Genomic DNA, 9,477 nt, shown 5'->3' on the forward strand with positions numbered 1-9,477 from the left:
CCCTAAAATCCCATTGTTTGACATTAACTAATAAAAATAAATTAATTTTTCTATGTGGGATTACTTTAATATGAATATTTGGACATTATCTTATAGTGCATGAGATGAATAGAATTTGAATGAGGAACAGGGATGTAATGTGGGTGTCGAAGATCAAAATCACCAGTTCTTCCCCAACTAAAAAACCTTAATTCATTGTCAATGAATAATTTGGGAAATTCGCATGTAAACACTGTAACTTATCGACTAAAAATTTAATCTTAATCACGTGTTGGCATATGTTCAACGTAAAAGACATATAGGATACGATCGCTGCTTATAATATTAAGAGCTATTATATCAATACGATAACCCACGACTTCTATTTTCGTAGAATCTCAATCTTGAGGGAGGCGTAATCACTATCACGAAATGTTTTTTTTTTTTTTGACATATCAGGCCTAAGATCTCATTAATTGTCAAAATAACTTTGTTGGGAATCATATGTAGTGAGGCGGAAACATATATTCTCAAAGAGAAATCGATTATACATTTCTCAAGATTTAAGCATTCCCTTGAGAAAATAGACTTAATCCTTGAAGTAAAAGGTATAATTGCATGAAGAAACAAATAACGTCGTAATTTCTAGGAAAATTGTAAAGTTGTGATTTACAACTGTTTTGTATTGGCTTTAATTTCCTACCAAATTTTATTGTAATTTTATTCAATCTTTTATACCCCGTATTTTATGTGGGATTTTATTGTAAGGGTTGTGTGTGAGAGGTAGAGTGTGAAGACTCAAGCTTTTGAAGGCAGAAAAATTCTCCTGGGTATCTCATTACTAAGCATCCCACGAAGTGATGCATGTGCCCTGCACATGACTGGAATGCGAAGAGTTATGATAGATGGTGACAGCTGGTTTTCGCATGTGTCTCGCGAGTAAGGCCTTCCCTTTAGGCACCCGCGAAACGGTCTGTTTTGCTAATTTATCCTATCTGCTCCACTACATTCTTAACCACACTGTATATACCATCATTACCACACATATTGAGTAGAGAGCTTTTTAGAAGAGAAAACCCTAGCCTCCACCCTTAACAGTGTGAGATTGTCATATCCACAATTCTATACACAATGCTTTGTGGTTTTCCTCAACTCTTACCTCTCCATTTCTAAATTCTTGAGAGGTTGATAGCCTAAACACTTTCCACACCCTTTCAAAGTGTCAAGTGAGGATTTGGTACTGCTGGGAAGCATTGGAAGAAGCCAAGCTTTTAGCGGATGCAATCGGGCGTATTGCGGGATCCGTAGAGCTAGACAAGACACGATTCCGAGTAGCCTTGTTGGAGTAGGAGCTTGGAGGGCTTAGGTACATTAGGTAAATTAGGCTTGGAGGGTCTCTTGCTAACCCATGTATCCCAACTAATTGTCTTGTGGATCGATTACTGCTTGGAGGGTAGCGGAGAGGTTTTTCGCTGAGTTCTTCGGTTTCCTCTTTGATAACACATCGGCATGTTATCTGGTGTTTGCATCTTTCTTCCCTACTCTTTTACATTCTATTATACTACAGTTTTGCTATGATTATGGATTGGAGTAGCTTGTTTGTTTATCCGCTCGCATTTACACTATTTCGCACTTAGTATTAAGTTAGTGTAAAATCAATCGAGTCGTAACTTTAATTTGGGGGTCTATATAGCTCTTGTGTTTTTAACACAAATCTAAGCTTTCAAGCAACAATCCCCTGGTGGTGGATGCTAAACAATGGAAGGTGCTCCAATTCGTTTTCAGTCCTGGATCAAATTGTTTGCCTAGAGACTACAACGCAGAATGCATAATAAAGTTCGGACCTGGATCTACTGGACTATGCAATGCATCCATATTTTGCACTTGTTACAAGCCTTGCTAAGTCGTTTCTATTTATTAGCAGAGCTGTAACATTTATCTCTGAAAGTAAACGATTATGTAATGCAAAAAATAAATCAATGTTTGGATTTGTGCCCTAAAATCCCATTGTTTGACATTAACTAATGAAAATAAATTAATTTTTATATGTAGGATTACTTTAACATGAATATTTGGTCATTATCTTATAGTACATGAGATGAATAGTATTTGAATTAGGAACAAGGATGTAATATGGGTGCCAAAGATCAAAATCACTAGTTCTTTCTCAACTAAAAAACCTTAATTCATTGTCAATGAATAATTTGGGAAATTCACTAGTAAACACTGTAACTTACCAACTGAAAATTTTAATCTTTATAATGTGTTGGTGTAGGTTCAACATAAAAGACATATAGGATACGATCGCTATTTATAATACTAAGAGCTGTTATATCAATATGATAACTCATGACTTCTATTTTCGTAGAATCTCAATCTTGAGGAATTCGTAATCTCTATCACAAAATGTTTTTTTTTTTTTTTGACGTATCAAGTGTAAGATCTCATTAATTGTCAAAATAACTATGTGTTGGGAATCATAAGTAGTGAGGCGGAAACATATATTCTCAAAGAGAAATTGATTACATATTTCTCAAGATTTAAGCATTCCCTTGAGAAAATAGACTTAATTCTTCAACTACTAGGTATAATTGCATGAAGCAACAAAGAACGTCATAATTTCCAGGAAAATTGTAAAGTTGGGATTTACAACTGTTTTGTATTGGCTTTAACTCCGTGCCAAATTTGATTATAATTTTATTCAATCTCTTATACCATGTATTTTATGTGGGATTTTATTGTAAGGGTTGTGTATGAAAGGGAAAGTGTGAAGACTCAAGCTTTTGAAGGCAGAAGAATTCTCGCTGGTATCTCGAGACTAAGCATCCCGCGAAGTGATGCATGTGCCCTACACATGACTGGCATGCGAAGAGTTATGACAGATGGTGACAGCTGGTTTTTGCAAGTGTCTCGCGAGTAAGGCCTTCTCGCGAGACACCCGCAAAACGATATGTTTTGCTAATTTATCCTATCTGCTCCACTACATTCTCAACCACACTGTATATACCATCATTACCCCACAAATTGAGTAGAGAGCTTTTTAGAAGAGAAAACCCTAGCCTCCACCCTTAAGAGTGTGAGATTGTCATATCCACAATTCTACACACAATTCTTTGTGGTTTTCCTCAACTCTTACCTCTCCGTTTCTAAATCCTTGAGAGGTTGATAGCCCAAACACTTTCCACACCCTTTCAGAGTGTCAAGTGAGGATTTGGTATTGCTAGGAAGCATTGGAAGAAGCCAAGATTTAGCGGATGCAATCGGGCGTATTGCGAGATCCGAAGAGCTAGACAAGACATGGTTCTGAGTAGCCTTGTTGGAGTAGGAGCTTGGAGGGCTTGGGTACATCGGGTAGATTAGGCTTGGAGGGTCTTTTACTAACCCATGTATCCCAACTGATTGTCTAGTGGATCGATTACTGCTTGGAGGGCGGCGGAGAGGATTTTCACTGAGTTCTTTGGTTTCCTCTTTGATAACACATCGGCGTGTTATCTGGTGTTTGCATCTTTCTTCCCTACTCTTTTACATTCTATTATACTACAGTTTTGCTATGATTATGGATTAGAGTAGCTTGTTTGTTTATTCACTCGCATTTACACTATTCTGCACTTAGTATTAAGTTAGTGTAAAATCAATCGAGCCGTAACTTTAATTTGCGGGTCTATATAGCTCTTGTGTTTTTAACAGAAATCCGAGCTTTCAGGCAACAATCCCCTGGTGGTGGAAGCTAAACAATGGAAGGTGCTCCAATTCGTTTTTAGTCCTGGATCGGATTGTTTGCCTAGAGACTACAATGCAGAATGCACAACAAAGTTCAGACCTGGATCTACTGGACTATGCAACGCATCCATATTTTGCACTTGTTACAAGCCTTGCTAAGTCATTTCTATTTATTTAGTAGAGCTGTAATATTTATTTCTAAGAGTAGACGATAATGTAATGGAAAAAATGAATCAATGTTTGGATTTGTGCCCTAAAATCCCATTGTTTGACATTATCTAATAAAAATAAATTAATTTTTATATGTGGGATTACTTTGACAGGAATATTTGGACATTATCTTATAGTACATGAGATGAATAGTATTTGAATTAGGAACAAGGATGTAATGTGGGTGCCAAAGATCAAAATCACCAGTTCTTTCTCAACTAAAAATCCTTAATTCATTGTCAATGAATAATTTGGGAAATTCGCTTGTAAACACTGTAACTTATCGACTAAAAATTTAATCTTAATCACGTGTTGGTGTAGGTTCAACGTAAAAGACATATAGGATATGATCGCTATTTATAATATTAAGAGCTGTTATATCAATATGATAACTCACGACTTCTATTTTCGTAGAATCTCAATCTTGAGGGATTCGTAATCACTATGATGAAATGTTTTTTTTTTTTTTGACATATCAGGCGTAAGATCTCATTAATGGCCAAAATAACTATGTGTTGGAAATCATAAGTAGTGAGGTGGAAACATATATTCTCAAAGAGAAATCGATTACATATTTCTCAAGATTTAAACATTCCCTTGAGAAAATAGACTTAATCCTTCAACTACTAGGTATACTTGCATGAAGAAACAAAGAACTAATTAATTTCTAGGAAAATAAATATGTTATATTGAGAGAATACTTTCAATAAAATCTTACAATTAAAAACTATATATTTCCTAATTATAATACAAATTAAAACAAACAAAAAAATTCTATTGTTGATATATAATTGACACTTCTAGATGTTTCAAACACAAGTATTCAAGTTCAAATCCAACATCATCTGATCTAAAAGTTAACGATTGTTTGGATAAAAAAAATACACACACACACATGTGTATACACACAACTTATTTGTTGAAATATCTATTTGTTTCTTGAAAAAACAATTTAGCTTCCAATATAATTATCCAATTCTATAGACTTTAGGATGTTGTTTCTAAAACTAAATTTGTTCATTTTAAGAACGAAGGTTAAGGCTTTAGAAGTTGCCATTTTCTTTTTATATGGGAAACAATCCCGAAAAAAAAAAGATTAAAAAAAAAACAACTAAAAACACCTAGCTATAAAATTTTAGAAATATATAATCAAATGATTAGTACGAGTTGTGTATATAGTGCCAAAGATATTTGATATGTGATTGATGTAATAACATTTTCCCAGAAAAATTTTAGTGCACATTTTCCCCCAATTAAAAACTTGTCACAATTTTTTTTTTAATAATGGAATAGATTGTTTTGTATATAAAAAAAAAAAAAAAAATTAAAAAAAAAACATTTACAAGAGATACCTATTATTGTACTAATAACTATGTTAGTATATTGTTAAATTTAATTCAATAGCACAACCGCATACTTTAAGCATGATGGTCACTCCACATGTATAACTGTCCGTTGGGTTTGGGGGCAAAGGTTGGTGTTCGTGTCTCCAAGAGGGTGCATCACACAAATACACTTAGACTATGCTTAAGTAGAATTGTATCTCAGAATTTTTTTTTTTTTTTTTAAAAAAAATTCTTCGAAAACACAAATATAAAATATATAATGATACAAATTAAATTATAGTAAATGCCAATTAAGAACTTCTATAATAATCTAACTTCATTTTTATTATAAAAAAAAAAAGTATAAAAGAGGGCTAATCTTTTTTTTAATTTTCCTTGTTTTCGTAATATTGTACAAAACTTTTTCCTCCCTTTCTGTTTTACACATAATTATTCTAGTGTAAACTATATAATTAACCGCATGTCTAAATTTTTTTATATATTTAAAACCTCATTAGAATATTTTCATATTGTACTTTCTTTTAATGATATATGTGATAATTTTATATACAAACGTAACAATAATAATTATTATTACAATAACAGTTAGATTTTAAACCGTTAGATTTAAGTAGATCCAACAGTTAAAAAAGACCCTTATTAATTCTAATATTCTTAATAGTATCTCATTAATTATCCTAATTTATTGATGTCTTAACCCCAAAAAAAAAAAAATACACGTCTCACACTCTCTCTCTCTCTCTACATTTGACCTCACGTTTGTTTCTCCGTTAGTCTCTCTCTCTCTCTCTCTCCCTCTTTTCGAAACCTGCGTTTCTCTCTCTCTATCTCCTCCTACATTGCTCCTCCACTTCCACCTCTACATGTTGCCAGCAGAAAAATAAAACAACCAAGCTGAACTGTTTCTATTTGTGAGTACTTTGTTTCTATTTTTCCTTTCTTTTCTATTGTGAGTGCTCTTTTTTTTTTTTTTTCTTTTCTGGTCTGACTCTATGTGCTCCATGTGAATGTGTTCAGAAGTTCTGACTCTATGTGTTCAATGTGAAGCCGAACACTGTTGAGAGAAAATTCACAATTGTCTTCGATGGGTTGTGGGTCATTTTCCCCCAATGCCAAACAAGATGTATTTCTGCTGAAGTTGGGTCATCATCTTTGACTTCGCACTCGAGAGCAATGGAGACTTGGGCACTACCCACTCATCGTCGCACGAGGTGAGTCCACTTTCCCTTTCTTTTTGGCCAGATGAAATTCTAGGATTTTCTTGCCCCATAAAATAAAATGTTCTGCCATAGGTGTTCTTGATTTTTTAATTATTTGCTTTTCTTTGATTCCCTTTGATAATCATGTTGATCTATTTGATAATTATAGTTAAGTCCTTGATAAAATGGTGTATCTTGAGTGATTTTTGTACTGGGTAATTAGGAATTCATGGCCAATTAATTTCACAACTTGGGCTCATTCCTTTTGTGCTCCAACTGTTTGATCAAATGCCCCAATGAATTTTTTTTTTCCATTTTAAAAAATTTGGGTATGATCTTTTCATGAAACTTGTCTATTTTCCTGAGAAAAGCTTACTTTAATAATTAAGACTCATTCCTGGACATGCGATTGTTATCATGTAACTTCTTTAAGTATCAGGAACAAGGCATAAACATGTAACTTTGATTCGTAAGTCATTTTAGTTTCTAGATCATGCTAGAAGTTATACTTTTTGCTTAGATATGATCAAGATTAGTGGTATGATCATTTTGGCACCCCCGCGTATACATGCACTACAATGTACAAAGTGGATCTGAGATATATGTGGTGAGGACAACATTTGGTTAGATGATTTTGTGTTTGTTTTTTAGGCTTATTTTGATGTTAAAGAGGTGGTAAATGTGTGATTGGTGGCTGTTTATTATTTTATTTCGAAGTGTTCTTTATATTTATGGATGTAGTATTTTTACCCATCCACAATTATTGCCACTTGGACGAGGGCCACTTAGTTAACCTCTCTTATGTTGCTTGGAATTTGATTTTGCAGCAGTTAACCTCTCTTATGTCTTAGCTTCAATTTTACTACGTTTCTACTCAAATCACTTCTATGCCAACCTTACCATGGCTTATATGTACAATTTTAATGATGATTACTAGTTAATAATACTTAAGTAAGCTGTTGGAAGTATTGACCTACTAGAATTTAGATAAAACTGATTTTTTTTATTTTTCCTTTAAGCTATTGGTTGGGTAGGATATGTGATGTTGTGGCTCTAATTAGCTTATTTTATACTTTATAGGAATTGGATTCAAGAGTGTGTTTTTGGTTAGTGCTCAACCATACATATTCAGCAATGGAGCAATGTAAAATGAAGAGCCCTGCCCACACTACAAGCTTTGGTACATAGTTCCTGAATGGGTTGAGGAGAACTCAACTCTTTCTAGCATAAAAGAAATATATGGTTCTGGAACTAATCTTCCAATGACAATAATAGTCAATTCTGTGTAATGCTTCTATTGAATTCCTTATAATTTTCTAGACAATATTTCATGGATTTTTTTTTATATGTATTATGAAAATGATGGAGCTCCTTTGCCTCTTTCACAGGTGCGAATTGCGCAAGGTCTTGTACGTATGGGGAAAGGCTTTTTGCTCCTGGTATTGGAGTGTATCAAGACAAAGACTCAGGTAGAGAGGCAGAATGTCGTAACAGTGCATTGGAAGAGTTCAAGCCAAGACTACCTAAACGACAATGCAGTAAAAAGTGTAGTAAACGAGCAGACAGTGCAGTAACTTAAAGTAGCTATACTACCTATAGTTTTAGGATTAGTTTTTAATTGTTAGCTGTGATATATATACACGTGTAATGATCTGATTGTTTGTAAAGACTAGTTCCACATTAATTCACTTTTGAACTAGTCTACAGTCGTTCAAACGTGGGGTTACAGCACTTCTTGAACTATCTGTAATTATATGTCTAAGTTTTGTATAGGCACACTTGTTTATAGTTAAATGCATCAAATTTACTGGTTTGGTTTGATTTTATAGTCATCCTAATTGAATTCCCAAGATTGATGGAGACTAAATGACAGTCACAGTGCCGTTGATATAGGTACATCTTCTCATGATTAACACGGTTATGGTGAAGGACCCTTCAATTATTGGAAGATGGGTCAAGTCTTGCTGGTCTGTTAGGAGGACTCACTCTTCCAGTCACATTTGATTACCCTTGCTTCATGTGGGTTCTCATAAAAAAAGCCTACAAAATACAGCTTCAATTGGTATTTCAATTGGATCCTTGGTTGTTGGGGATTGCTTTTAGTGTGGCCTTTTCCATTGGAGGTATTTGGAGCATGGTAAACGATGGACTCAAGTTAAAGTTCTTCAAGCCACCCAACTGAGTTGTAGGCAAAGAGTAGTTAAATAGTGAATCTGAGTTCTGCATAATGAATGTTGGAATTGTATTATGATGTTTTATATACACCAATGTAAGAATCTAAGCGCTTGTAGTAAACTGTTGTAATGATGAATTCATTTTCAACTTCCTATATATAATATGGTCTTAATGCGGAATTTAGTTCCTCGCCTAGATGTCTTGGCCCCATGTTGCAATGATGAAGAATGGGAAGGATCAAGGTATATACTGCAGGTTGTTATCAAAGATATGTAGACTAACTAAGATTCATAGGTAGGACAGGACCAAGTTACACATTATGCAACTCTTTATGAATTTCACACTAATCAATAACTTAAATTAAAATATTAAATAATTATACAATGCGATTGTATTGTTTTCATTACGCTTAACAACACATATCAAATTTCAGTGCCTTAAAGTGCAGAAGTGCAGTAAAGTGCTCATTTTGTGATTCTCTTCAGCCACATGTACCTACAGTAGAACTAAAAAAGGTACAAGTAAATTTGAAACATGAGATATATATTATTACAATAAAAAATTCTTTAAAAAAAAGACTCGAAAAATGTAATGAAAAAACTCACTTTATGCTAAATCATCTAAATCATTGTCATCAACCTCTGTAATGTTTTCTTCATTTTGGTAATCACTTCCTTCGCCATTATATTGTTTACAAGTACGACGATTATGACCACAATTCTGAAGAATTTCACATAAACCAAATATGTCAAAAGAAAGATGATTTATTCTGCCTTTAAAACACCAACAAAGAGCTTTTTCTTGCCATTCTTTGTTCTTTCAAGTCAGACTGTTTGTAATTTGTAGTC

At 33.8% G+C, this 9,477-nt stretch overlaps 1 long non-coding RNA gene across 1 annotated transcript; it reads left to right on the forward strand.

Moving 5' to 3' along the window:
• The first annotated feature begins 6,007 nt into the window (after positions 1 to 6,007).
• LOC142632284 (uncharacterized) lies at positions 6,008 to 8,776 on the forward strand. Its single transcript, XR_012843776.1, has 4 exons — positions 6,008 to 6,166; positions 6,303 to 6,466; positions 7,535 to 7,739; positions 7,843 to 8,776. It is a non-coding gene; the product is annotated as an uncharacterized LOC142632284 (long non-coding RNA).
• Positions 8,777 to 9,477: the final 701 nt, after the last annotated feature.

The sequence above is a fragment of the Castanea sativa genome, chromosome 4 (assembly GCF_040712315.1).
Source record: "Castanea sativa cultivar Marrone di Chiusa Pesio chromosome 4, ASM4071231v1".
Lineage (NCBI taxonomy): Eukaryota > Viridiplantae > Streptophyta > Magnoliopsida > Fagales > Fagaceae > Castanea > Castanea sativa.